This window comes from Cygnus olor, chromosome 1 (genome assembly GCF_009769625.2).
Source record: "Cygnus olor isolate bCygOlo1 chromosome 1, bCygOlo1.pri.v2, whole genome shotgun sequence".
Classification (NCBI taxonomy): Eukaryota; Metazoa; Chordata; class Aves; order Anseriformes; family Anatidae; genus Cygnus; species Cygnus olor.
In genome coordinates, this window is record NC_049169.1 from 195,999,361 (window position 1) to 196,012,060 (window position 12,700).

Below are 12,700 nucleotides of genomic sequence, written 5' to 3' on the forward strand. Positions count from 1 at the left end.
ATTGCAGTGTATATGTTATCAGCTAAATAGTCGCTACTGCATATGCATCTGTTAATTCAATTACTATGATCAGTACAGTTGCATTTATTTTAATGTATAAGTTCCAGATTCTTGTTTAACTGAACATTCATTCATCTGGAAGACTGAATTTATGTGGGAGCTAACTTGTTATGGAAAATGAATGCATTATGCAAGAAAAACACACATTTCTTCTTCATCAGTCAAATTATTTTTAAATTTAGCAACATGACTGATTACTGGTATGACAATTGCCACAATTTCAAATAGGGTCACTTCATTGTTACTTGTACTGAGATCATAAGAATTATTAAGATTTCATTTGTTGTTACTAAGAAAATCTATAAAGAAAAAATATTATATTGATAGATTTCATGCAAGCATAAAAATATTAACGAAAAGCATTCGGGTTTAAAATGGAGTCATTCTTCAGCCTCAGTTGAATTATTACTCCTTTGCTATAGTCACAAAGAAGTCTCTTTTGTACAAATTGCAGTCTATATATTGGAGTTTTAATAACATTGATGACTTGGTAGAAAGTCAGTAGGATAATGATATATGTTCATTTTCCTTTCTATGAAAGAGAAAATAAAAATAACTTGTAAAACCAATGTTCAAAATTTCTCATTTTGCTGCTGCTCAATTATATATTCCCTGAGAAAAGCAAAAGCAGAGATGGAAATTCAAGCTTCATTCCTAATAATCTAATCTAATTCTCACAGAATATCTTCTGTTTCCTATTATGTTCCTACATGGTTATTTAAACAGCAGTTATATTACCACCACCTATACAATGGATATTACATAACTGTTAAAAACAGACACATAGACAATGGCGGTCCCTTGGAGATTTTCACCTACAACTTCTCTCTCTTTAGGCTTTTGTTTGTTTTTATGTTGATCCAATTTTGTGAAAAAAAAAAAAATATATATATATATATATATATATATGTTCTTTTGTTTCTATTCAATTTTTGTGTTCTAGTCCCCACACTATTCTAGGGAGTTACAAGGTTGCAGTGTGTCTTCTATTTTCTAAATGGTTTGCGAGATTATTTGACTGGCATTGCTGTCCATTTTTTTCACATTCTTTATGAAGTTTTCATATTGGGTCATGATGTTGTCAGTTTTTCTAAGAGCTCTTCTAGGTTTGCCTTCAGAGAATGAACTGTTCATTTATCTGCTAAGATTGCTTTAATCAGATGCTCTTCTTCCACGGGTTTTCTGCCACCCTGTCTTTCCTATTCCACTTTTAATTGCTAGGACGTATTTTAGTTTCCAAATTGATTAGTCACTGTAGAGCTTTAATGAGTGTTTTCTTTGTTTGCTTGCTTGTTTGCTTGATTGTTTTTGTAGTCATCCTGATACAAAAATACAAAAAAAGGATATACCACACCTTCAAGATCTAGCTTCATGCTATCTCATGCTTTCTGGCTCTCCGCGAATCCATATCTCCACTCAGTTCCTCTTCTATTAAGTTTGAATTAATTTGTTCTTTTCTGGTCAGAGTTAATATGCTTACTCCAAATTCCCTGTAGTTATCAGTAGATATTTTGTCTTTGATAGGCATATAAAATTTTATAGGGCTCCACTTCCCAGACAGATGGTATGATGTAAATTTCTTTGAATTGTATAGGCTGATCCAACCATTGTCACTGCCAGAAGCCTTGCTCTTAACTACAGTGGAATTTGAACTAGGTTTTTAGCTATTTGTTCTATAGACTTTCTATTTTCAAGATCTGTCATAGTACGAAAACTAGTGTTTCAGAATTTTTAAATATTTTGCCTGTTGATCTACCTTTCCTTTTTTTATTCCAACAATTCAGATCAGAGATTCTGTTAAACAAATAATCTAAAACCTAGCATGTAAGACTGTACACATGCATTTTATCACATAGAGCCAGGATAGTAAGGACAGTTGATTTATCAGATGAAAGAGAAGGACATAGTAGGAAAGTGAAATATTGTGGCTTGTAATACTCATAATGTAATGAGGAAAGTATAGTGATACCTTCCTATATTACTTTCAATCTCTTGAGTTCCTCTTCAGTGGTAACTCTGTGTTTCCAATGAACTGTATTACGCAAGGGACACAGCAAACTGATTTTCATATTTTCATATAACCAAATAGAGTACCTGGGACCTCAACCTACAGAAGCCAGTGGGAACATGTTTCTGTCTCCCTGAATGACAGACTGAACTGTACCTCCACAGTTTCTATACATAGAACTATAAAGTCATATCTTTTTCCTAATCTATGAATAGTAGGATAGGAATCCATCTGAAAATTTGCATTACAAAAATAATCAACTAAGATCTACATATCAATATATATAGAAAACTGAACAGCACTTCTTAAGTACATGTTAATTATCAAAACCACATTTAATATAAAAAAGAACAGCAATTACTGATTTTATACATAATCTGTGATAGAAAGAGTTACACAATTTCTTTAGGGTTGGAACTAGTGCAGAGACATCAAAAGAGTGCAGATACAAGTGAAGTGCTCAGAGGGCAGTCTTGAAACTGAGTTCAGAGACCATTTATTGAAGTTTATGTAGCCAATTTTATCTTTATGAGATGCTCCAGAATTACTATCAGCAAAAACGAGGATTTGCCTAAAGAAGAATGAGCTATACCCACTACATTTATATCTATAGCAACTCCTTTAATAAAAAGAAAAAAAAAAAAAAAAAAAAGGATGTTATCTCTACCATGAGGTAGATAAAGAAGTCTGGGGAATAAAAATGTATTTTCCCACACTGCAGAGTCCAGGTAATTGTGCTATATTCAGTTTACATATGGAAATTGAGATGTTGAAAGTTGAAAATAAAAAGCAGATTTCTTTCACTTTGAAGAAATAAAGCAATTATTTAGCTCACATTCATTAGAGAAAACTAAGCAAAGTTTTCTGTCTACATGTATCAAGTTGAAATAAGTTTTGCCAAGGAACTGCTGACACTTGCAGTGCCATTCTGTTCCCCTTCTACTTATAGTTATGTCTCTTGAAACTATACATTTGCACAAATCAAGGCTTAAAGAAACATTTCAATTTAACTAATCTGGCGTGAAGGATTTTCTAAATCTAATTTTGGAAATTGAATTTTGCTGCAAGAAACATCTCAAGTGCTAACTAGGATTATTATTATGGCATTTAGATGTTGTATTTTACTTATTACAAACAGTAGTTTACCTAAATTTATTTTTATACTGCCTAGTGCTCATAAATAATTGAAGTATAAATTCTGTACAGGTTTCCTTGCATTTTCATTTGTTTAACATATTAAAAAAGTTAAAATTATTATTTTTTTTTTTTTTTTTCTCCTTTTTCATCCATGGAAGGGTTTTCTTGAAGGACAGTGGCCTTGAGAGTCTGGCAAAAATGGGGAGTGAATCTCTATCAAAAGCCTTCATTTCCAGAATTAAAGAATACTTCCTTCTCTATGGTGTGTCTCTACTGACACACAAAAACTTTCTTGAAATCCAGAACATACTCAGCCCACTGGGTAAGATTCTATCAAAACTATTCTTCAATACATGTGCTTCCTTCCACATTTTATTATTTAGTAAATAAATCTGGTGATTTCTTTCACCAGTAATGTTAAAACACCGTGGTCATAATGGTTCTAATTGTCTATCTAGATGTTAATGTTTAATCACAGAATTATGTTAGATTATTCTGTGTGATAACTCATTTACTTGTTTGTTCTTAAATTACAAATTATTTTGAAAAGATTTTGGAGTGAAAGAAAAGAGACATTGAAAAAGCCTTGTGTTTCTATTCTATTCTGCTCCAATAAATGATGACCTAAAACCTTCAGTTGCTAAATCACAGACACAGTCTATGTACCTTTTTTTTTTCCTTCTTTACAGCAAAGTCCATGTTTTTAAAAGCTATAGTTTTAAAAGCTTGAGTTTTAAAAAAAAGTGTCAAAATGAGTGCCGTATTCACTTATGCACAATATCCATTGACTTTGACTCCTGTGTCTGATGTAGAAACACTGAGCTCCCTTTCAAGCTAATACAAATAAACCTGAAACAAATTGCCTAATTATTTCTATTTCTTAGGACTTTATATTAAGAGGACTTATTTTTGTCCTGTGCATTTTCATTTTCTTTCTTGCCTCTAGAAGGATCAGCAGTGAGCAACCCACACTTAGATGTCTTTTAGTATCTAAAAGCAGCAAAGCAGAACATCACCACATGCAACAAACAGGAGGTAGAGTCAAGGTCTAAAAAATAAAAATAAAAAACTTACACACTGATAATTTTATCTAGTAAGAGACAAAAGGGGTAGAAATAAATCATGTCTATACTTAAGTATATCAAAGAAAAACAATTATGTGTAAAACTAAGACTTTCTTTTGCTCAATCACTCATACAATGCTAAATTATAATAGTTTCTTAAGGAGTTCCTCAGGATGTACACTGTCTTTAAAGTCGTTACACTAATGGCTGCCATACTCTTGGTCTGAGGACAAGGCTGGACTCTCGGAAAAGTAGAGATGTGCACGAGTACCTGGTGTTGACCAACATTAGTGGAGCAGACCCATTCAGATATTTTATTTCATAGTAAGATCTGGTATGGTTCCCACTCATTTTAGAACAATTATACAGGGGTGCCTTTCACATCAGTTAAAAGTTGTTCTTTGTTTTTGCTTATTCCCTTTAAATAGAGAATCTGATGTTTACGGGAAACTGCAGCTGTGCAAGTATCACCAAAAGACACGAGTAAAGAAAATGCCTAAAAAACAAATTAGATCATTATGTTTCTTATTTTGCCTCTTTATCTCATTCTGATGTTTCTGAATGCAAAAAAAAAAAAAAAATACAATTAAGAGAGTAGGAGTTATACAAGATCCTTATTTTTAAGAAATTGGATGCACCCTTTGGATGTTTGTATCTGAAGGCCAAATTCTATTTTTGGTAATCAGTGAGAGTCTGACTCATGCTACTTTAACTTAAATAAAAATTGGCCTCAAATCAGAAAAAAAAAGATCAATTCAATCATGTTTCTGAATGTTGCCTCATGAAGTTAAAGAAAGTCTTATTTCACACTTCTCTGAGAATTTCTGTATGTAGAATAGTGTAAAAAGAAAAAAAAGGTAACCAACTGGCCACCAAGAGGCCACCAAGAGGCCACCAAGACTGTGGGGCCTGGAGCACTTTTCTTGTGAAGCAAGAGGAGCTAGACTTGCTCAGCCTCAAGCAGAGACAGCTTGAAGGGTCCTACCAGCACTCCCAGTGCCTACAGGGAGGTCAATGAGGAGATGGAGCTGGGTTTGTCATGTCAGCGCAGGTTGGTTTTAATGTGAACACTATGAATCTATGAACTTTGCTTCTACATGTAGCCACTTTTTTTCCTGGCAGTTACCTACATTCATGTGATACAAAATCCAGACACGTCAGTAACAAGTGATTTTACAGTTGTACAATCAATAATACTGAAGCCTATAACTGCAATAAACCCCCTCCTCCCCCTCTCCCTTCTATAAAAAGACATGAAAACCAAGGTAAGAGACAATGATGTGTGACTGCCACATTCATTAACATTAACTAACAAGACTGTTGATTTCTAAAATTGCTTGTGTCAGGTGGTAATGACAAACTTGATAAGATATTACTTGCAAAATGTCATTAAATATTTTGCAGCTCAGTTCTATCAGTATCAAATGTTAAAGCAATAACAATATGCATATGAATTTGAAAGAATTAATTACATAAATTCTTCAGAAATCCCACTGCATATGTTATTAAAAGGATGAAAATAGATTTCATTCTAAGGACTTTAAATAGGAAAAATACTCCTGCTATAACCAATAAATACTAATTATTAGTATAATGACAAAAAATAATACTGAGCTTTAGTTCTCCTCATCTTGTCAAAACAGTAGGAATTATTTCCCCCCTTGAAACTGCTGATAAAGAAGTGGTGCTGCAAGTGGCTTACATGCTCAACACAAGCTTGAATATCAGTCTTAAGTTAGGAAACAAACAGGTATAAACGGAAAGTTGAAATAAATTGTTGGTGCATAGTGAGCTTTGGTAATTCTCTTAACATGAAATTTGCATTGATAGGGAACGAGTATGATGTACATAGAATTTCTACAGGAAATAAAATGCAGTTTAGATATATATATCATACTTGAATATTTCACATATATATAATTATTCACATATATGTACTTGAAATATACATACGATCATATACGTATACATATACATATGATATATATACATATATCTTTAAAAAATCCAGGTTTAGGAATCAGTATGAATAAATTAACATTTAAAATTTTAGATCCCTCTAACTCTTCAAAATTAGGTAGGAGTAATAGTCAAGACCAAGGTATCTCAAAAGCAGAACTACCAGGAAGATATTTTTCCACAAAGTTATTTTTTTCTGATTGGAATGGAGAAACACTTTATATTGAAGTAGCTAATGGGAAGACTCATTATTTCTATATATTTAATTAAATATTAATAAATGCTTTTCATGGAAAATAGTGTTATTTCAAGTTTCCTGGTTATCAGAAGATTACATTGGACATTCAGATACAAAAAACTGGGGCAAAACCTAAAATCATCAGTGTCCAAGACTCAACGTGGCCATATGCATAGGTAGAAAAACTTTCTCCTTTGCACTTTTCTAAGTTAATTTATCCCAGAAGCAATCACAACTTCCAGCTAAATGCTACATTCATCACCATCTGAGCCACAGTTAGTTCTTTTTTAGCAAGGAGAGAAGTAAGTTAGTATATTTAGTTAGTTTGGATATCTTTAACTGTCTCCTTGCTGTAAAAACGAACTTGTCAGACCTGGGAAACTAACCCTATGGAACATGAATTGGCTGGAGGCCAGATTCTGCAAGAAAAATTTAAAACAAGCTGTAGCATAGCTGTAATCCAAATCAAAGTATCAATTTTCAGAATAATAGAATAATTACTTAACACATGAAGTGCTCAATAATGCAATGCATTATTTTATTTGCTCTGAATACGTTATAGTAACCATTAGAAGTGAATTGGTAAACACTTTTTTTTTTCACTCATAGTTTTGAGTGAGTAGAATTTCTGGCATCTACCCAAACAGGTCACCATGAACAGGATAATGTGGCAATCTGTTATCATTAGCTCTGTTGGAAAGGTTCTGAAGACACTAGACAGAATTAAATGACCTGGAAAACTCAGTCTATGGAAAAGTCTATTGTACTCATCTCCGTTATATCCACCCCTACGCATCACTGGAACAGTGGAACAACATGATTTGCAGTGGTGGCAAAGATAAAGGTCATTTTTCTGTTTTTATTTTATCTAGCACAAGCCATTTAAGGTTTGTTAAACTCCACACATACAGAAATGGCTAATTCATGTAAGGTCCTTCCACTCACTCAGTATGTTAATTTACTGAAATCTTCACATTTGGGAGACAACGTAGAGATGTATTTTTGCAAATCACTAATACTTTTGTTCCTGTCCATCACTATTATAACTGCCAGAATTTCAGATTGTCTAAATAACAATATATGACAAACATATATGGTCTATTTTAGCAACATTTTTTTTTTTTTTTTTTTTTTTTACTAATGGAAGCATTTTTTTTTCAAGTAAAACTTGAAAGAAATAGCAGTTCTAAAAAGACCTACTAAATGTAATCACTATGCCCAGGTCCACATGGTAAAGATAGATATAATAAAAGGACTGATGTAGCCTATTCAAAAATATGCACTGGAAAGATTTCTTTTATTTTTGCAAGCTTTGCTGGTGTTCTACATTTATCTGAGTGATTAACTTAAAATGAAGAACCAAACTTTGATGTGCACCAGCTATTCCGATTTAACATAGTTGTGCATGTAATCTTTATTCCTGGCAAATTCAACTGCAGATAAATCCATAGAAAATAAAGAACAGAAACAGGGCAAAAACCTGTAGAATCATAGAGAATCATTGAATGGCTTGGGTTGGAAGGGACTTTAAAGATCATTTGACTCAAACCCCCCTGCCATAGGCAGGGATGCCACCCACTAGATCAGGTTGGCAAAGGCCCCACCCACCCTGGCCTTGAACACCTCCAGGAATGGGGCGTCCACAACTTCTCTGGGCAACCTGTTCCAGGGCCTCACCACTCTCTGAATGAAGAATTTCCTCCTAACTTCTAATCATCTAAATCTGTCCTCTTTTAGTTTAAGACCACTCCCCCTTGTTCTAACATTATGTACCCAAGTAAAGAGTCCTTCTCCATCCTTTTTATAAGACTTAAGTACTGAAAGGTTCCAATGAGTTCTTCCTGGAGCCTTCTCTTCTCCACGCTGAACATCCCCAACTCTCTCAGCCTTTCTTCATAGGAGAAGTGCTCCAGCCCTCTGATCGTCTTCATAGCCCTCCTCTGGACCCACTCTAACAGGTCCACATCTTTCTTGTGCTGGGGGCCCCAAATCTGGATGCAGCACTCCAAGTGAGGCCTCACCAGGGAAGAGTAGAGGGGCACAATCACCTCTTTTGACCAGCTGGTGACATCTCTGTTGATGCAGCCCAGGTCGCAGCTGGCCTTCTGGGCTGCAAGTGCGCACTGCTGTCTCATGTCGAGCCTTTCATCCACCAGAACCCCAAAGTCCTTCTCTGCAGGGCTGCTCTCAATGTGTTCTTCTCCCAGTCTGTACTCCTGTCTGGGATTGCCCCAACCCCGTATGGAGCAATTTAGGGCATATTCTTCACCAGTAAATAAACAGCTCACACTTGGGCATAAAATTGTTCCAAATCATCCTCCTTTATAGAAGTGGAACAAAATACAGAATGATTTGTGTTTCACGGGCAATCGTGGATTATTTTTTGTCCTATTTTCGACTGGGATAGAGTTATTTTTTTCCTAGTAGCTTATATGGCACTGTGTTTTGGATTTAGGATCAAAATAATGCTGATAATACACTTAAGCTTTAGTAGTTACTGAGCAGTGCTTACACTAAGTTAAGGACTTTTCAGCTTCCTGTGCTGCCCTGCAAACAAGGAGGCTAGGGGTGCACAAGGAGCTTTGAGGGGACAGAACCAGGACAACTGACCCAAACTGTCAAATATCCAAAGGGATATTCCATACCTTATGAATTGTTCATGCTGAAAAATAAAACCAGGGGGAGTTGGCTAGTGGGGGCACCTGAATCATTGGTCAGCTGGTGGTGAGCAATTATATTGCATATCTTTTTTTTATTTATTCATTTTTCCCTTTTTCTTTCATCTTTTTTTTTTAATTATTATTCTTTTTTTCTTATTAAACTGTCCTTATGTCAACCCATGAATTCTTGCACTTTTCAATTTTCTCCCCCATTACATTGACGGAGTGGAGTGAGCAAATGGCTGTGTGGTGTTTAGCTGTCTGCCAGGTTAAACCACAAGGTATTTTTACATAAGAAATGTTATAAGTGAACAATTAAAAATAATGTTCATTAGGAATTGTTCAGGATACTGCACGGAGGAAGCAAGGCAATAAGCAGTATTGCAACCCTGGACTTAAGAGGGAAAACTTTGGCTTTTCGGTGAAAGATTTGGAGGAAACCCCATGGGTTAGGGCACTAGAAGGAAGGGTGGTCCAAGAGAACTGGTTAATATTCAAGCATCATCTCCTCCAAGCCCAAGATGGATGGATCCCTACGAATAAGAAGAAGTCAAGCAAAGGGGGCAGGAGACTTGCATAGATGAGCAAGGAGCTTCTGGCAAAACTCAATCAGAAGAAGGAAGTATATATATGGAATGTGGAAAAAATATATAGATTATAGATGTAGGAACACTTTCAGAGTATCCTGGGATGCCACAAGGAAAGTACCCATGTGGAATTAAATCTTGCAAAGGACAACAAGAAGGGCTTCTTCAAACACATCAATAGCAAAAAGAAGACTAGGGAAAATGTGGGCCTGCTGCTGTATGGCGTGGGTGCCCTTGTGACGAAGGATACAGAGAAGGCAGAGGTACTGAATGCCTTTTTTGCTTCAGTCTTTACTGCTAAGGCCAGACCTGAGGAATCCCAGACCTTGTGGAGACATGAGAGAAAGTCTGGAGAAAGGAAGACTTTCCCTTGGTTGAGGAGGATTGGGTTAGAGATCATTTAGGCAAACCTGACACTCACAAATCTGTAGGCCTGGATGGGGTGCACCCATGAGTGCTGAGGGAGCTGGTGGAAGTTATTGCATAGACATTCTCCATAATCTTTGAAATGTCATGCAGAATGGGGGAGATGCCCGAGGACTGGAAGAAAGCCTCTGTCTCTCCAGTCTTCAAAAAGGGCACGAAGGAGGAACCAGGAAACTACAAGCCAGTCAGCCTCACATCCATCCCTGGAAAGGTGATGGACCAGTTCATCCTGGGTGTCATCTATGAGCATATGAAGGAAAAGAAAGTGAGCAGGAATAGTCAGCATGGATTCACCAAGGGGAAATCATACTTAACCAACCTGATAGCCTTCTATGGTGGAATGACTGTTTGAGTAGATGGGGGGAGAGCAGTGGATGTTGTCTACCTTGACATCAGCAAGGCTTTTGACACTGTCTCCCAGAACATCCTCAGACGTAAGCTCAGGAAGTGTGGGTTAGATGAGTGGACAGTGAGGTGGACTGAGAATTCGCTGGGTGGCAGAACTCAGAGTGTTGTGAGAGTGGCCGAGCAGCACAGTCTGGTTGGAGGGTTGTAGCTAATGGTGTCCCCCGGGGGTCAGTACTGGGTCCAGTCTTGTTCAACACTCATCAATGACCTGGATGAAGGGACAGAGTGCATTCTCAGCAAGCTTGCTGATGACACAAAACTGGGAGGAGTGGCTGATACACCAGAAGACTGTGCTACCATTCAGAGAGACAGGCTGGAGAGCTGGGCTAAGATGAACCTTATGATGCTCAACAAAGGCAACTGCAGGTTCCTGCACCTAGGGAGAAATAGCACCATGAACCAGTATGGGTTGGGGGCTGACCTGCTGGAAAGCAGCTCTGTGGAGAAGGATCTGGGAGTCCTGGCAGACAGCAAGTTAATCATGAGCCAGCAATGTGCCTTTGTGGCCAAGAAAGCCAACGGCATCCCGGAGTGCATTAAGAACAGTGTTGCCAGCAAGTCAAATAAGGTCATCCTCCCACTCTATTCAGCCCTGGTGAGGCCACATTTGGATAACGTGTCCAGTTCTGGACTCCCTAGTACGAGAGAGACATGGAGCTCCTGAAGAAAGTCCAGTGGAGGGCTACAAAGATGATTAGAGAACTGGAGAATCTCTCTTATGAGGAAAGACTGAGAGCTGGGCCTGTTTAGCCTGGAGAGAAGAAGGCTGAGAAGGGAATCTTATCAATATATACAGATATATTAAGGGTGAATGTCAAGACAATGGGGCTGGATTCTTTTTGGTGGTGCCCAGTGACAGAAGCAAAGGGCAGATACTGAAACACAGGAAGATCCAGCCGAATATGAGGAAAAACTTCTTTAATGTGAGACTGACAGAGCACTGGAACAGGTTACCCAGAGAGGCTGTGGAGTCTCCTTCTCTGGAGATACTCATAACTTGCCTGGATGCCATCCTGCACAATGTGCTCTAGGTGATCCTGCTTGGCAGAGGGGTTTGACTAGATGATCTTCAGATGTTCCTTCTAACCTCAACCATTCTGTGTTTCTGCGAATAAATGACATGTCTTTAAGAAACAGACACAATACTCAGAGTAAAAGAGCATGAAGTTAAAATCATGCACAAAGGCTGACAGGCCAGAAGTTGGTTCAGTCACCAGTTATTATAGATTTATATAGAAAGAATATCTAGAGAAATGATCCTTGCATATTTGTCAAAGTTGGACTATCAAAAGACTTTAAAGACTCACAGAATTCTTACAATTTTGATAAACAGAAATCTGCAGAAGGTTAAATTTTCAAATAAAATTATGTATTAAATTTATCTCTACCATTCTTTGGACAGAAAAAGAACAGAGAATGAGTTTTCATTTATGACTCTGGAAACACTCTTCCCTCTTCTCTCCTTCTACCACCTCTTGCTCCTAAGGGACATTAATGACATCTCTTAGATGCTAGAATGTCTATTTTACATGAACTTAGAGCAACACCGCTTTTTTATAGAAAGGTTATCCTTCAATAAATCTGCTACTATAATAAGGCTTGTAACAGAGAAAGCAAATTAAAATTCACCATTCTTTCCTATACTTTTAGTGGTTGCAATAAATTCTCAAGGGCAGGAAAATGAGTTAAACTGTGTTATATTTAAAATGACAGTGTGAATCTACTCATATCAAGTTCATCAGTTCTAATTCAGTTATGTCTGGTCAGACTACACTGTCTCATTCATTACAATGGCTTCCTAGTCTTACGGTATGATTCTCAATTAGTTAGGTAGGCAGGTAAAATGTCTGACATCCAACAATGAACTATGCGCTTCCAAATATATTTGCACAGCCATACACTGCACTTTAGCAGACTCTTTATGTTGACCTACTAATAAAACATAGCTTGAGGTTGAGAATGAAGACTCAATTCAAAAATTAATTAGAGGTGTTCTGAACTACATGATCATAAGTCATTCAACTATTATATGATGAAGTACACCTGTTAACAGACAACCACAGACATTTACTCCATCTTATTTCCATCTGCAGATGTATTCATGATAAATTTAAACTGAATATCCATCATTCATCTTGAAAATTAATATCAGA

General features: G+C 36.7%; 1 protein-coding gene across 2 annotated transcripts in view; it reads right to left on the reverse strand.

The window, feature by feature from the left end:
* The window catches only part of CNTN5 (contactin 5), a 670,764-nt gene that overhangs the window by 466,626 nt on the left and 191,438 nt on the right, over positions 1-12,700 (reverse strand). The window lies entirely within an intron of this gene.